Source organism: Monodon monoceros, unplaced genomic scaffold (genome assembly GCF_005190385.1).
Source record: "Monodon monoceros isolate NGI ecotype Baffin Bay Population unplaced genomic scaffold, NGI_Narwhal_1 Super_Scaffold_21, whole genome shotgun sequence".
In the NCBI taxonomy this organism is placed as follows: Eukaryota; Metazoa; Chordata; class Mammalia; order Artiodactyla; family Monodontidae; genus Monodon; species Monodon monoceros.
In genome coordinates this window covers 173,785,247-173,795,640 of record NW_021703778.1, presented here as the reverse complement: position 1 = coordinate 173,795,640, position 10,394 = coordinate 173,785,247, and positions in this window count along the sequence as shown.

Sequence of the window (10,394 nt, the reverse complement as noted above, 5' to 3'; positions counted from 1 at the left end):
GCACACGCACACATGGGCGCATGCCGTGCGAAGCACCCACTTCCTAGCCCTGCAGGCTCGGCAAGTAGAAGGGGGTCCTGCTTGGTTAGCCAGCAGGCGGTGCTACAGGACTCCCGGGTGGGCCTGAGTGGGCTGGCCGGGTGTGCACGATGAGGACCATTTTGCAGGTTTTGTGTGTGCTTGTGCACACATGTGCTTGTGCATGTGTGTGGGTCAGTCCCACAAGGAGCCCTGCTCCAGGGAGGGGTCGGCACTTCTTTGGGAAGGGGCCCACGCAGATGGCTGTTTCCTTTGCCATTTACATCTGCCCCAGACCTGGGGAGGGGCGCCCTGCGAGTTCAGACCAAGATGAGCTTCCCAGGGCCCCCTCTGCCCCGTGTCCCCAACTTCAGCTCCCGTCCTGACCCACGCAGTGTCGCCGGGCGTGCTGGGCGAGGGGTGCACTGGGGCGAGGGTGGGAGGTGGGTTCTGCCAGTGAGCAGCAGACTCTGGGTTCCCGCTGAGGGTCCAATAAAGCTCAGAGACGAGTTCCGTGGACTGGAGACATCCCTTGGGAGGCCCCAGGGTGGGAGGATTGTAGGGGTTAGACCAGGAAGGCTTCCTGGAGGAAGAGGGGTCCACACTGAGACCAGAAGGAGGAGGAACTGGTCAGGCCGTGATGGGGCACAGGGGAGGTAGGTGCACTGCCAACCTGCGCTTGGGTGACAGGGTGTGGGGAGAAGCAGTGAGAGCTGAGGGTGGGAGGGGTCAGGGTCCTCAGAAGGTGCGGTGTGGTGCTCCTTGCAGAGCTGGGGGACAGCAGGGCCCGTGGGTAGGGAGCAAACTTGTGGCCGCCTAGGTGGGCAAAGCAAGGAGCTTGTGCTCAGCCCTGGTGGGCCCTGCAGCCCCGGCTGCCCACCCTACTGGCTATGAGCACTTGGGACTGGGGGGGGCACAAAGAGGTGGGGGCACCTCAGCCCTGCTTGTCGGGGATGGGGGAGGGAGGGGAGGGCTAAAAGATGGGGAAGATGCTGGTGGGTGGAGAATGGTGGGGGGGGGCCAGGGAATGGGGGCTCAGGGTGGCCCTGCCAGCCAGGTGTGGGCCAGGGTGAGGGCGGGAGTTCTTAGGAGGCAGGAGGTGTGGGCCAGGGTGTCCCCAGGCAGGGCTCTCGGTGAGTCACTGCTGACCTGGTGTCCCGGCGCCACGGGGCCCAGGCCTCGCTGGCCGCAGGAAGCGTCGTGGGCTGATAAAGAGCGGGAGTCAGAAGCTGCCGGGCCTCCCATTTCCTGCAGCCCGAGCAGCAGGGCCCGGTGCTGGGCAGAGGCCAGGCAGGTATCTGCTCATGCAGACCCAGGTGTCTGTGGCTCGGCCCGGATGTCTCACAAAACAACGCAAATGTGACCCATGACCACCTGGCTGTGCTTGGGGAGGCCGTAGCGGGGGACATCGTGGTGGGTGCGGGGAGTGCCACGTGGCTGCTGGAAGGAAGGGTAGCCACAGTTTCGAGGCTTTGGATCAAAGGGTGAAGTGGAGAAGGTGGTCAAGGCGAGGACACGGCTGGGGCCAAGGTTGCTGTTAAGTCAGGCTGTGGGTCAGAGGGTCAGGTTGTGTCCGCTTGAGGGTTGGGCTGCATCCACCTGAAGGCCAAGTGTGTCCATCTGCCCAGGCCACTGTGGGGTCACGGTTACCTAGGTTACTCAGGAGATGGGGCACTCAACAGCACGTGGGAGGGGCAGGAAGAGTTGGCAGGGGACACCTGGTTCCTTGGAGGGCATGACCCCAGGCCACTTAGTGGAAGTCTGGGCAGCCTCTCCGAGGCACCTGGAGCCACGTGGGCTGCCCTATGGCACCACCCCCAGTGACCGCAGCCCCAGCAGTCTGCCATGCTGCCACGCCCGTGCCCACAACCTGCCAGCCCACCAGCAGGACCACCACTGTCAGCCAGATGGTGCCCACCACCACCGCCACCAGGCTGGACCTGCATCTCCAGGGCCACAGCCTGCACCCTCTATGCAGCACCACCGTCACCATCACTCCCGGCCCAGCCCAGCCTCTGGGACGCTGACAGAGACACCATGCAAGCACTCTCCTCCCAACGGCCACCTTCTCCACAGGCCCAAGGGGCAGCTGTGTCAGGGTGATGCCTGGGGCCTGGCCACACCCCCGGCCCCCTGGCTGTTCCACCTGCGCTCCTGGACCCCTTGCCCTTCTCCAAACACCTGGCTCCTCCTTGTCTCCAGCCTGTGTCTGGGCCACTCCCTCTCCTGGTGGGTCTATCCCGTCCTGTCCTGGCAAATGCAACACAAGTGTCACCTCCCCCAAGAAGGCTTCCGATGGCTGGGTCAGGGCCCGCTCCTGGGCCCTGCAGCCTGCGAGTGTCCCTCTGCCTTGGCTTTGCCCACCCTGTATCACCTCTATCCTGGGGAAGGCTCCCACCAGGGCAGGGGCTTGCTGAAGGCGGCGGGGCTTGCAGGCTGGTGATGCCAGGAAGTAATGGCAGAGCTGCGGGCTGGACACACACAACAGGCGGCTGCTGTGGGCCCGAGCTCCCCAGATCCCTGCTCTGCCTGGGGCCTGCCAGGCTCAGAAGTGGGCCGCCTCATCCTGCCGGGAGGAAAGAGCCTGTCTCAGTTCTCCCAAACCTCTAGGCCTTGCCCCTCTCAGCCCCGCTCCTCCCCTGCAGGTGGCCAGGCTTCTTCTGGAAGATGCTGTGACCCCCTTCCCAGACGTACACACACCCTGCCACATTCCCTGACTACAGTTCTGTGCCTGCCTCTTCACAGAGCCTCCCAGACTGGGGGGGATGACCTGGTGCACCTGGGCCCTCCAGAGCCAGCGCGGGACTGACTCCTGACCTCAGCTCCACGGCTCGGGCCTGGGCAGGGGCCCCCGCTCGTCTCTTGGAGCTGGCTCTCAGCGCCGGGCCTCCGCACACGGAGCTGCACCATGTTCACCATATGTCCTGGTGCCTCCGTAGGAGGGGTGCCTCAGGCAGGCGTGCGGACCAGGCTGCCCCCGGAGCACAGCGAGCCGCCCGCGACCCTCGCAGAGAGCCAGGGAGTGCGGGGAAAGCCGGCCGGGCCGCCCTCCCGGACTGTTCCACCCAAAGTAGGTGAAGGAAGCGCAGCGAGGCACCGACTGCTGACGCTTTTAGAGGGGAAAACTCTTTCCAGAGCGTGGTTTCTTTGGCCCGCCCAGGGCCCAGCCGGGCGGGCGGGCGCGCCGGGCCGGGCAGGGGGCGGGGTCAGAGCCGTTTGGAGGGGCGGGGACGCTCCCCGGTGAGTTCCCGGATTGGTCCCCCGAGCGGCCGGCGGGGCGCGCCGTCTCCCCATTGGCCCCCAGTCCGCGGGGCGGGGTCGCGCCAGCCCTGGGCTCCTGCCGCGGATCCCGGAGCTGGTCAAGCCTGCGGAGCCGTCTTATCAGTGCGGGCAGCTGGTGGCCTGTCCGTGCGCGAGCGCCCCGGCCCAATTCAATGGCCATTGTCCGCCGGCCTCTTTGTTCAGGAGGCGGCCACTTCCTGAGGGGCTGGGCTGGGGCTGGCGGGCAGGAAACGCTCTGAGCCGAGGCCCAGACACAGAGGCCGTACGGGCCCGGGGTCAGAGGCGACGGCCACCTGCCCGGAGCCACCCTAGGCTCGCTGTCGGGGCCTCCGAGCCGGACCAGGGGACGAAGCCGGGCTCAGCTCAGCCCTTTCCTCTGGGTCTCAGTCTGCCTGTCTGCAGAGTGGGTGGATGAGCCAGAATGTCCCCTCCTGGGGAAGACTTGGTGGGGGCTGGGCTCGTGAGATCAGATCCTGTAGAGCTGGGGGAGGGGCATGGGAAGGAGGAGAGAGACCCTCTGGCAGAGGGGTGCTCCTCCCAGGTCTGGGCTCTTCCTCTGATCCCTGGCAGGGGTTGCAGGCCTGAAGAGGTTAAGAACAGCACCAGGCGGGACTCAAGCTCCGGAAGGTGGAAACCCAGCTCCCACTGCTCCCCTATAGAACGAGAGGAGGAGCCCACTGGGACTCCAGCCGGGAAGCACGACTGTGGCCCGGCGGGGGAGTGAGGGAAGCAGGGCCCCCCACGCTCCCCACCTGGGCCAGGCCGCCCCTCCCTCCTTCACCTGGGCTCTGCCATGCAGTCCTGCCCATCGTGGACAGGCCGTCCACTTGGGGCCACACCAGGCCTCCACTTCCGTCGTGCCCTCTGCCCCAAGGTTGCCCATTCACCAGGCCCCGTCAGTCAGCCCAGCGCAGCTCTCTGGCTGGGCCTCAGTCACATGCTCACGCACAGCCGAGAGTGGGGTCTGGGAGGGGATGGGAGACGGAGCTGGCCCCAGAGGCACGGCGTCCCGTCCTCACCATGCCAGCCAAGGCGCACACGGCCCAACTTCTGCCCGCTCTCCCACCACACAGTGCGGAGCTCTCTGGGCCAGCCCCCAAGCCCGCCCCTCTCCCCAGCGCCCTGGAACCTGCTGTGGTTCCTTCCTCTGAACCCCCCTGTGGCCCATCCTGCAAAACCCTCCCCGACTCAATCCAACCCAACCAGAAGAAAATCACTGCGGATATTTCAAATGGCGGGATTTAACATGAGGAGTTGGTCCCAGAGGTCTTGGTTGCCTGAGGCCAGAGGAGCCCAGGGTACAGTTGTCACCCAAAGCCCACCATGGCTGTGTCCCCGTGGTGCTGGGCTGCTGGCCGAGCCCCTCTGCAGCCTCGGGCAAGCCTCAACCCCTCTGAGCTCAGCTGTAACACCGGGGTTTGCGCAGAGACTTGAGGTGTCAGATGGAGAACACCCAGCACAGTGCCAGGACATCGTAGGTGCTGCACAAAGGGCAGCGAGCGTTCACAAAGGGCCTGAGCACCCACCAGGGAAAGCGGGGAGCCGTGCCACCCTGGAGGCTCCTTGGCTGGAGGTCACAAGGTCCAGGAGAGGCGGCGGCGGCTTGAACTTGATCCCATCTGAGAGGCCAAGTGGGGAGCTGATGTGGACGAGATCCTGGGGGGAAACACCTGTGAAGAATCAAGTGGGGGGCTGGCGGAGTGGGGGGCCAGACCCCATGCAGGGTGCCTGCCCCCGGGGAAAGCAGGAGAGGCAGGAGGCCCGGCAGCAGGGGCCTCAGGCTGCCGTGTGGCTGCAGGAAGGGGCCTCTGCACCCCTGCCATGCTCCATCTCTCCCCCGTGGGCAGGCGGCAGCCGTGGGCAGCGAGGCCTTGGCGCCAAGGCCCCGTGCATCTGGAGGGCAGTAGCCGGGCCACCGTCCACCAGCCTCACAGCGGGATGTCCTAGTGAAGCCTCATCTCAGCCACACCGGCCCACCCCGCAGTGGTGTCATCGATGCCTGCATAGAAGGGCCGTGTGTCCCCAAAGCAGGGCGGTCGGTCCCACCATCTCTGCGTTTTGGGCCCTGAAGGGGAGGAAGGTATGAACCGGAGCGGCCCCAGAGCTCCAGGGAGGGGGTCTGGCCGTGGTGGGGTTTGGGTGTGGGAGTGGCAGGAACCTCAGGCGAAGGCAGGAGGGTGGTCGGCCAGGGCCTCCCCCAGGAGAGACCAAGAGGCAAGTGGCCACAGGGCGGGGCCGTGGGCTGGGCCGCTCGCGGGTCACATGAGTCCTTGTGCCCTGGGTGGGGACAGAGAAAGGTTGAAACATGGAGGTCAGGGGAGGGCCCGACAGGCTGAGTGCCCTGGAGGACGCATCAGAGCTGGGAAGCAAGGGGAAGGGGGGACCAACAGGCAGCCCTGTCCTCAAGTGTAGAGGTGGGTGGAGACAGCGTCCTCATCACCCGGCCCAGAGGACTCCTCAGTGTGAGCCTGGGCCCAATGCTCTGTCCCAGATGCCGGTGCCCTGCTCTGCGCCTCCCCCATGCCCCACAGTGGCGTGCCGGGGTCAAACCCCCTCCACCGAGGTCCTGCCCGCAAACCTCTTCTCGAGAAGGGAAAGACCCCAGGGGTGCCCTCAGGATCCTGTCCCCACCCTCCAAGCAGGTCAGACATTCCCTGAGCTCTGGGTCTGACCACCCGGGCCATCCAGGGCTGCGCGTCACCCAGGACCTGCGGGTGGGCTCCTGGCACCTTCAGCCTCACTCCCTGGTGTCCCTCGTCGGTCATTAACCACTAAGCTTCCCCATATCCGGGAATGCCCCCCAGGCCACCCCACCCTCTTCACCCAGCCTATGGAAGGAGCCCAGGCACTGCTGCCGCTACCCCTCCCTGGAGCCCGCTCCCCTCCACCCAGTACCATGGCCTGCCCTCACCGTGGCACCCCATCTGCTCTGCCCCTGGACCCTCTGTCCCCTGAGCAGCTCTCTTCATGGCCCTCCTGACTGGCTCCTGCTTAGCTGTTAGCACTCTGTCTGAGGTCACCTCCTCCAGGAAGCCCCCCACGCCCCCTCCCAGCCCTGCTGCCGCCTGAACACCTCCGGGGCCTCTGAACATATCCAAGCTGCTGGGGCTGGAGCTGAAGCTCGGGAAGGCAGGGGCTTGGAGGATGGCGGGTGGACCCTCACCTGGCCCTGGGGCCCCAAGGGGTGCAGGGCCATTGGGGCACCTAGCTCTGGCTGACTTGGCTGGAAGCTCCTCTTTGTGGGAGGTCTTGTGTGAATCACCCCTCCGTCGAAGGCACAAATGCAGGAAATCGCCATTCTGTCCAACCCTATTCTCTCCCGCAGGGGGGAGCGTCCGTCACACGCAGGGTATTGTTCCCGGGCTCGTGCTTTCCGGGCGGGCTCGGCTGCAGTGGGGCTTGCGCGCTCCCGGGGCTCCTGGCTGAGCTGTTTCCCTTCGAGACCCAGGGGCGCCTAGAGGTTGGGAATGTGGGGCCTCGGTCCAGCCACCGGTGCAGGGCGACGCCGGCACGTCCACAGGACGGTGCACGTCCAGGAGCCGGCACTGTGCGGGGCCAGAGGGGTCCGGCCCAGGCCCTGCCCCAACTCCCCCTGCCTCCCCAGAAGGGCCCCCCAGCCGCGCCCTGCACCACCGGCAACCTCTGAGACCGGCCAGGGGACTCTGGCCAGTGGGCCCGGTGCTGTCCCACGGCCCCAGCTCAGCTCGTCTCTGGCCTGCACGGGCCACTCTGTCCCGGGGAGACCCTGCCACGGCTGGGGGTCTGAGAGTCCAGACTATGCCGTGCCCCAGGGGGAAGCGGGGGGGGGGGGGGGGGGGCAGGCAGCCCTCACATGACCACACCCCCGCCCCGGGGCCACATCGAGTCCCACCTGAGTGCGTGGGCCACGGTGTAGTAAGGGAGCAGTGGTGTCGCCTGCATGTCGGCTCAGCTGTACGCGGGGAATGGCCGGTGACCGAGGGGCCGCCACGGGCGCCCCAGGCGGCGTCAGTAAGGGTCGTGGACAGTAGGCACCCCCTCCCCGCATCCTGGGGGACCCGTGAGGAGTCTGGGCACCTGGGGTGCAGGTGTAGGGCTGCCCCCAGCACTGAGCCCCAGATTAGCGCCGGCACAGGTGGGGGGATGGGCAGGGGCTGAGGCCGGAGGGTGTGGGGGGGCTTTGGGGGCTTAGGATGGGTGGAGGCAAGCAGGAGGGGCTGGGCTGCTGCTCGAGGCCCTGGTGGGCCCTGCGGGCAGGGTAGGGAGAGGGCCCCACCCCCTGGTCCTGAGCACCTCTCCCAGCTCCGCAAGCTCTGTGGTGGAGCCCAGGCGTCCAGGCCGAGGTGGAAAAAGAAGCCACGGGGTCCGGCTGTTCTGGGCGGAATGACTGATCGGAGGGGGCTTCACAGAGAAGCCCAAAGGGCAGGGGCTCAGGAAGCCGGAGGCAGGAGCCAGGGCTCAGAGAGAACCGAGAAGAGGCACGGACTCGGGAGGGATGAAGGGCCACCCTGACGACACAGCGGAGGATGGAGAAGCATGGGGAAACAGCAGCAGGTTCGCGATTCCCAGAAGGAGAAAAGAGGCGGGGACTCTTCTGAGACACAGAGTCTGAGGATTTGCCTTCATTGAAGATGAGGACTCAGGGCTCCAGTGGTTAAGCCTCCGCGCGTCCACTGCAGGGGGCGAGGGTTCAATCCCTGGTCAGGGAACTAGATCCCGCATGCCGTGCGGGGTGGCAGAAAAAAAAAAAAAAGCTGAGGACTCGGTGGGGAGGTCCTGTGATGTGTTTCCACACTACCCCCTCCCGCCCGTCCTGCACGTCCCCGGGTTACCTGGGCCCCCTACCCCCGTCCCTCTCACGCCTCCTCCAACCTGGCTGTTCTGAGTAGATCCCAGGCGTCACTTCATCCTCAGGTTCTCCCTCCCGGCTGTCTTGGGTTTGCCCCGACCATGTGTCTCCTGTGGACCAGGACTGGAGTGTGGTCCCTGTGGAGGCGGTCGCTCACCATCAGTGGTTCTTCAGTCAAGAGGAACGAGGCTCTCTGCTTTTTGTGTGGTGCTTTTTTTTTTTTTGGTGGTTATTATACCTAACATAAAATTGATCGTTTTAACCATTTTAAATTAGGAGACAGCAGGATCCAATATTTGTGAGATAAACAGCAGATCAAAAACATACAACATGTATGCAACTAAAAACATAACCTCAGAGACTTCCCTGGTGGTGCAGTGGTTAAGACTCTGTGCTCCCAACGCAGGGGGCCCGGGTTCGATCCCTGGTCAGGGAACTAGATCCCACATGCCACAACTAAGGAGCCCATCTGCCGCAAGTAAGGATCTGGTGAGTCGCAACTAAGGAACCTGCCTGCCACAACTAAGATCCGGCGCAACCAAACAAATAAATTAAATAAAATATTTTTTTAAACTCAAAAAACAAAAAAAAAACCATAGCCTCAGAAGACAGAAAACAATAGGTGGCAACTGACCCAACAACGGTGGTTGGAGATGGAAACCCTCCAACTCCCCTCTCAGACACTGACAGCTCAACCATCACAAGCAAAGTTGTGCACTGTGTGGATAACACAAGAAATAGAAAGAGGCACACTTTTTTTTTTTTTTTTGCGGTACACGGGCCTCTCACCGTTGTGGCCTCTCCCGTTGCGGAGCACAGGCTCCGGACGCGCAGGCACAGCGGCCATGGCTCACGGGCCCAGCCGCTCCGCGGCATGTGGGATCCTCCCGGACCGGGGCACGAACCCGCGTCCCCTGCATCGGCAGGCGGACTCCCAACCACTACGCCACCAGGGAAGCCCGAGGCACACTCTTTTCTAGTACAAATGGGACATTCTCCAAATTAACATATATTATTAGGTCCCCAAAGAGGCCTCAGAATGGCTTGAGAAGTGAAAGCAGCCACCCTGGAGGTAAGTGGACAAGGAATCAGTACCTATGAAGTGCTGGAGGAAAGTGATTTCCAACCTAGAATTCTATACCTGCCCGAGCTATCATTCAAGTGTGAGGGTTTAATACAAACTTCTCAGACGTGCAAGGTGTTAAAATGTATCTTCCACGCATGCGCTGTGTCTCAAGCAGCCACTGAAGGATGTGCTCCATCAAAACGAGAGTAAACCAAGAAGTAGACAGACCAGGCAAACGGACCTCCAGCATCTAACTCAGGAGCCGGGGGGAGGTGAGTGCACAGGGGGTTCTGAAGGGAGATGTCTGCAGGACAACCGTGCCCCTGGGACTGTCAGCCATCCAGGTCAGACAGTGTGACGCGAGAGATGGCACGTCGGGGTTATCTGAGGATGGGGCTTCCCCAGGAGTGTCTCCTTTGGCCCATCTGACCTGTGCCAGAGGACTGGGAGACGGCCCTGGTGGTTCAGAAGCAGAAATACAGGACAGCCCAAGCCCCAGCCAGATGCCCCGCCTGTGGGGGGCCTGGATATCCCTAGGTCATCAGTGTCCCTGCCCACCGATGGCCCCAGAACAGTTCCTAAAAACCCTCAGGGAGGCTGAGGCTGGACCTGGACCCCATGGCTCTGCTTGGCTTCTCTTCTCCTGGTGCCTCCAGGTGAGCAGTTGGTCAAAACAAAAGAGACTATAGCTCGGGGGACACACACCGAATGCTGACAGGTTCAGAAGAGGCAGTGGACAGTCTACCTTGTCTGGAGGAAGTTACATTGCTGGGGGCAGGGTCCTCCCCCTGCAGCTTCCAGGGCACCAGAAATGTGCTATATTCCGTGACCTGGCTCTTATTCTTTAAACTGTACTTTATACAAAGACATTTTTCATTCTCTTCTGCATGTACACATTTCACGTTTCAGTGTTTGTAAATCAGTGGCGCTCCTTCCCATGGCAGTAAGCCAGCAGGATCCTGATAGAAAGCAGGGCAGTGTTCCCAGCAGGAGGGAAACCACGCAGGAGTGGGTCAGCCGGCAGAGAGGAAGTCTGGACGTAGGCGATCTGGAGAAACGAGGAGAGCTGCTCCGTCTGGGCACACGGGGAGCCACGCAGACCCTGAGTCTCTCCCAGGTGACTGCAGACCCGATGCCACCCCAACTCACCTTCCTGCCATTGGTTTTGTCACACTTGTTCTAACATTTGTAAGGAAAAAA